Here is a 6,874-nt window from a genome sequence, read left to right on the forward strand (position 1 = left end):
TTTAATCGTTAAACCGTTGAATCGATGATTATAATCTATATTTAAAAATAAAAAATAAAATTAATTATGTTTCATATCATTCAAAAGATTTTTCATGAATAAAAAACATGAATAAAAATAATCACGATTTAAAAAATGAATATGTGAGAAGTAATAATTGAGATTAGAAAATAATAATAACCGTTGATTTATCTAGACGAAGCCAGATGCATCGATAAAGATGTTCCAGAAGAAATAAAGATGTGAAGTTGATTTAAATTGGATGAATTGTTAAATTGTTGAATCGATGAATTGTTGAATCGATGTATTGTAGAATCGATGTATTGTTTAATTGTTGAATCGTTGAATCGATGATTATAATCTATATTTAAAAATAAAAAATGAAATTAATTATGTTTCATATCATTCAAAAGATTTTTCATGAATGAGAAACATGAATAAAAACAATCACGATTTAAAAAATGAATATGTGAGAAGTAATAATTGAGATTAGAAAATAATACTAACCGTTGATTTATTCAGACGAAGCCCCAGGTTCGTTGATAAAGATGATCCAGAAGAAATAAAGATGTTAATTCACACTTTCGACCATGACAATATTTTAATCGAAACGCAAATCCTCTTCTACCGAATTGGCCGAAAGTGTGTTAATGATTCTAATCGCGTACCGAGCAAATTGTTTTCTCAACAAGATTATTTGCATTGATTTTAAATATAACGATTTAATTACTTTTAAAGCAATCTATACGATCGCATACAAAAAATGCAACATTTTTCAAAACGAACACTGATTCTATGATTGCATTGCCCGCAATCGCAACTAAAGCTCTGAAAATCAAAGTTTAATTAAAGCAAGTCGTAGCGTACTTCTGTTTATTTATGTTAATAATAAAAAATATATTATAATAGTTTTATTATTCAATTATTTAAACTACGTATTTCAAAAATTCTGGAATCGTGCTACTATTTTTTGTATGCTTTAATTATTAATAAAAAAAATTATTCAAATATTGTAACCACAAACTTGTAAACTATATAAAAAAAAAAAGATAAAATACAAACGAACAAATATCGCGAATAAAGAATAAATTTCATCGCGATAGGGTTATTTTTACAGAAGTATGCCAATTGCCTTAATACTTATAGGAAAGAATAGATATAGCATTAATGTAAAACTAAACAAAGTACAATATTTATAAATTATCATTTGAACAATAAAATAGAATCGACTGTGTCTTGAATTATTTATGTGAATTAAATACCGAAAGAACTAAAATGAATTTAAATTAAAAACATTTAAACAACAATTGCAACGCGTAATTAAATAATTAATTCGATAAATCATTTCATTTACTTTACAATTAATTAACGATACGAGAAGTTAAAATTTTCTAATGCATCGAACGATCCATTTGGAAATTAATGCATTTCTAAAATTAAAGAAAAGAAAGAAAGAAAGAAATACACTTGCACGTATGTATGCAGTTGTATATACCACCATTGATTAGTATAATTTCCATGGAACGATGGTGAACGTCTTCTTGAAACCATAAAAAGAATAAGAGATTATGATAGAAATTTTTGTGAAACTATCGATACATATAATCGATAATATAATATAATTCTAATTACAGATCTTCTTACCTAATTTCAATGCATTCACGTCATCGATAATGATTGCATGTACCTGTAAATGAAATTTGATTAGATTACAAAATTTGATAATGAAATATTTTTTAATTACGGAGTAATTAAGTTCTTACGTGGAGCGAAACTAGTTGAGACTTGTCTCGACGGCGTCCGACAGCTGAATGCGGTATGACGTAGCTCGAGTCACCCCACCCCTCCTATTTACCTTATATGGCAGTCGCGAAATGTTTTTCTATGCGTACTCGATGATAGACGATGTGTATATATAGACAATGCTCGTTACCTCGTTTGACTTTGACCTTCACCTTCGCATGTTTTTCTTTATCTCTGCGTACGTTCAAACGTATTTGATCATTAGTACACATAAACGTTGATATAAAAAGTAAATACGTTATGAATAATACGTTAAATATGTTATATATAAAATAAACTACGAATAAAATACATTAATATGAGAATGTATTGAATATACTGTGAATGTATTAATATATAAAAATGTATATGTAAAAAGATTGAATCATAATAATGTAATACATATTCTAATAAATGTGTAGAGAAAAAATATGTAGACGGTACGCGGTAGAGGGTAGAGGGTACGCGGTACGCGGTAGACGGTAGAGGGTAGACGGTACGCGGTAGAGGGTACGCGGTAGAGGGTACACGGTAGACGGTACGCGGTAGACGGTACGCGGTAGAGGGCAGAGGGTACACGGTACGCGTACGAAAAATGCTGATGGTAAATTACCATCAGAGTTACCGACCGAGAAGAGTTAATGGTAAGTTACCATCAGAGTTATCGACCGAGAAGTGTTGATGATAAATTACCATCAGAGTTACCGACAGTAGGAAAACCTTCATGGTAAATTACCATCAGTGTTACCGACAGTAGGAAGACCGACAGTAGAAAAACTAATTACTTTATAATGTTTTTTAATAACTTTTATGTATTTACAGATACCAGGGAGTTGTACAAAATTATAGAAATTAAAGTTGCGATGTATAAAAGAGATTGCATTCGATTCATTCATTGCATTGCACAGGAACATTAAAAAAAATGTACATTTGTTTAGACATTTACATAAAAATGAAAAAATGCTATAATCAGAGCGTTTTATCTTAATTTTTCTTTATTTCAAATAAAATTCTCGTTACACACATGCGCAACGTTAGGAAAGTCATATAAATAAAATTTAAAAAAACAAATTATTTAGAGCACAATGGCTCAATCTAACGACGAATTTCGAGGAGGAGGGATCACAGAACATATACTCCTAGTTTTTAAGCAACAATAGACACTTGCATCTATTATATTAACAATTATTTTAATGCACTAATGCACTCTCTTTATGTTACAGCTAAATTTTACCCTCGAAGTCATCACTGCGCAGAAGCATTAAAATAATTACATAAAAATTAAAAGAATACTAAGATGAGAACGTTATAATATTAAATTTTATTGATTAATTTTATTGATTTTCTTTTATACACATGCGCAACGTTTGCAAAGTCATATAAACAACAATTAATAAAAGTAATTTCATAGAGGACAACGTCTCATTTCAACGGTGCATTTCGAAGGGGACGGTATATAGATTATATATTCCGATCTTTTAGACAACAATAGACGCTTGCATCGATTAATTAACAATTATTATAATGCACTAATGCACTCTCTTTATGTTACAGCGGAATTTTATCCTCGAAGTCATCACTGCGCAGAAGCATTAAAATAATTACTTAAAATAGATAAAAATACGAAAATCATAACGTTTTAATCTTTAATTTAATTAAATAGATTTATTATTCTTTTTATACACATGCTCAACGTTCGGAAGGTCTTGTAAACAACTTTCACCAAAAGAACTTTAACAGAGAACAATGACTCAGATCAACGGCAGATTTCGAAGAGGACAGTGCATACATCATATATTCTAAGCTTTTTAACAACAATAGACGCTTGCATCGGTTAATTAACAATTATTATAATGCACTAATGCACTCTCTTTATGTTACAGTAAAATTTTATCTTCGGAGTCATCACTGCGCAGGAGCATTAAAATAATTACATGAAATAGATAAAAATGCGAAAATCATAACGTTATAATCTTAAATTTATCGATTAGATGGATTATTCACTTTATACACATGCGCAACGATAGGAAAGTCATATAAACAACAATTAATAAAAGTAATTTCATAGGGGACAACGTCTCATTCCAACGGTGCATTTCGAAGGGGACGGTATATAGATTATATATTCCGATCTTTTAGACAACAATAGACGCTTGCATCGATTAATTAACAATTATTATAATGCACTAATGCACTCTCTTTATGTTACAGCGGAATTTTATCCTCGAAGTCATCACTGCGCAGAAGCATTAAAATAATTACATGAAATAGATAACAATACGAAAATCATAACGTTATAATCTTAAATTTATCGATTAGATGGATTATTCACTTTATACACATGCGCAACGTTCGCAAAGTCATATAAACAACTTTCAATAAAAGTACTTTCATAGAGGACAACGTCTCATTTCAACGGTGGATTTCGAAGGGGACGGTACATAGATCATATATTCCGATCTTTTAGACAACAATAGACATTCCTATCGATTATTTTACAATTATTTTAATATTCTAATGCAATCTCTTTATATTTCAGATTGTTTAAACACATATGTACTGGTTTAAACATTACGTACTTATTAACATACTTTGAATATAAAATAATTTTAATGTGATATTTTTCTGCATAAAAATTTTATTATCCAAAGTCATCATTACACAGGGATGTTAAAACAAATGTATATTAGTTTAAACAATTACATAAAAATTAAAGGAATGTTTAAATCAGAACGTTGCCATGTGATAAAGTTTTTAGTGTATATTGTCTTTATTTTATTCGTATTTTTTTTTTAAATATTAACAAGAAACGTATACACCTAATAGAAAAATAGATTAGATAATAATAATTATTAATTGGATAATTATAATTATTAATAAAATGGATTTTTTATTTATTTAATAAATAAATTATGTGTGTTTTCTGTGCGGTGTGATAAGGTTTATAGTGCATATTTTCTTTATTCATTTCGTTATTTTTTAAATATTAATAAGATACGTGTACCTTAAATAGAAAAATAGAATTAATTTTTTATTTATTTAATAAATAAATTATCATATCTAGATTAACTAGCGTGGTCATGAAGAAAGCCGAGTTACGTACGTGACGGGGCAAACTTGTGTGCGTGAAATACATTTCTATTGGTTACTCGGAATTTCTAATTGCTCATTTACAATGTTAATAATTATCAGCCGATTTATTATCAGCTAATCAGGGCTCTTTGCTGACTTCCCTTCCTTCTTTTCTTGGCGTCGGTGCTGGAGATCGCACGGATACTATGTCGTCCCATTCATCTCAGGTAATTAAAAAATATCCTTAAAAATATCCTAAAAAATGCTGTTGCAGTGACAAGAAATAATCAAGACACAAATATATAAAAGGTAAACATAATAATCTTTTATTTCTAAAACACAAGTATTATATTACACTTGAATAATATTTATTCAAAGTATTAAAGATCTTATTCTTCCTGCATAGGTGATCAATCAATGTACTGGAAAAGAGAGCATATAAATTTTCAATACGACAAGAAGAATCCAACAACACTTTTATCATGAAAGATTTAGGAAGACACCAATGAAAGTGTTCCATTCTCACACTGGAAGGAAACCATGTACTATAATATTACATCAAAAGAATTGAAGAAGAAATGTATCCTGATTATTACAAATTTAAAAGACGAACAGGAATCATATTATATCAAGAACTCTTTTCTTGTACAAATTGTATCGCCAAGCCTCCTACCAGGTAATGAAAGATTTACTGTCAATCGACTTACTAGAAAATATTCAAAACTTGTATCAACGAATTTCTTCTTCGTAGAGATGCCATGGGAATCATTTTGCAAATAGAATGCAGCAGCAGTTTAAAAGAACTTTTAAAAAGCAAACATAATTATCTTGTATAGGGAATAAACCAATGTTATAATAATTTTTTAAATAATATTTATTCAAAGTATTAAAGATCTTATTCTTTCTGCATAGGTGTTCAATCAATGTACTGAAAAAGAGAGCGTATGATTTTTCACTACGATAAAAAGAATCCAACAACACTTTTATCATGAAAGATTTAGGAAGACACCAATGAAAATGTTCCGTTCTCACACTGGAAGGAAACCATGTACTATAATATTACATCAAAAGAATTGAAGAAGAAATGTATCCTGATTATTACAAATTAAAAAACGAACAGGAATCATATTATATCAAGAATTCTTTTCTTGTACAAATTGTATCGCCAAGCCTCCTACCAGGTAATGAAAGATTTACTGTCAATCGACTTACTAGAAAATATTCAAAACTTGTATCAACGAATTTCTTCTTCGTAGAGATGCCATGGGAATCATTTTGCAAATAGAATGCAGCAGCAGTTTAAAAGAACTTTTAAAAAGCAAACATAATTATCTTGTATAGGGAATAAACCAATGTTATAATAATTTTTTAAATAATATTTATTCAAAGTATTAAAGATCTTATTCTTTCTGCATAGGTGTTCAATCAATGTACTGAAAAAGAGAGCGTATGATTTTTCACTACGATAAAAAGAATCCAACAACACTTTTATCATGAAAGATTTAGGAAGACACCAATGAAAATGTTCCGTTCTCACACTGGAAGGAAACCATGTACTATAATATTACATCAAAAGAATTGAAGAAGAAATGTATCCTGATTATTACAAATTTAAAAGACGAACAGGAATCATATTATATCAAGAATTCTTTTCTTGTACAAATTGTATCGCCAAGCCTCCTACCAGGTAATGAAAGATTTACTGTCAATCGACTTACTAGAAAATATTCAAAACTTGTATCAACGAATTTCTTCTTCGTAGAGATGCCATGGGAATCATTTTGCAAATAGAATGCAGCAGCAGTTTAAAAGAACTTTTAAAAAGCAAACATAATTATCTTGTATAGGGAATAAACCAATGTTATAATAATTTTTTAAATAATATTTATTCAAAGTATTAAAGATCTTATTCTTTCTGCATAGGTGTTCATTCAATGTACTAAAAAGAGAGCGTATGATTTTTCACTACGATAAAAAGAATCCAACAACACTTTTATCATGAAAGATTTAGGAAGACACC

At 29.0% G+C, this 6,874-nt stretch overlaps 1 long non-coding RNA gene across 1 annotated transcript; it reads right to left on the bottom strand.

Annotated features, from left to right (window-relative positions):
* Positions 1 to 321: 321 nt before the first annotated feature.
* LOC122523178 lies at positions 322 to 1,805 on the bottom strand. Its single transcript, XR_006305263.1, has 5 exons — positions 1,764 to 1,805; positions 1,645 to 1,687; positions 1,496 to 1,540; positions 508 to 828; positions 322 to 361 (listed from the first exon to the last, which is right to left on the bottom strand). It is a non-coding gene; the product is annotated as an uncharacterized LOC122523178 (long non-coding RNA).
* Between the last annotated feature and the right edge of the window lie 5,069 nt (positions 1,806 to 6,874).

The sequence above is a fragment of the Polistes fuscatus genome, unplaced genomic scaffold (assembly GCF_010416935.1).
Source record: "Polistes fuscatus isolate 324 unplaced genomic scaffold, CU_Pfus_HIC Scaffold6, whole genome shotgun sequence".
In the NCBI taxonomy this organism is placed as follows: domain Eukaryota; kingdom Metazoa; phylum Arthropoda; class Insecta; order Hymenoptera; family Vespidae; genus Polistes; species Polistes fuscatus.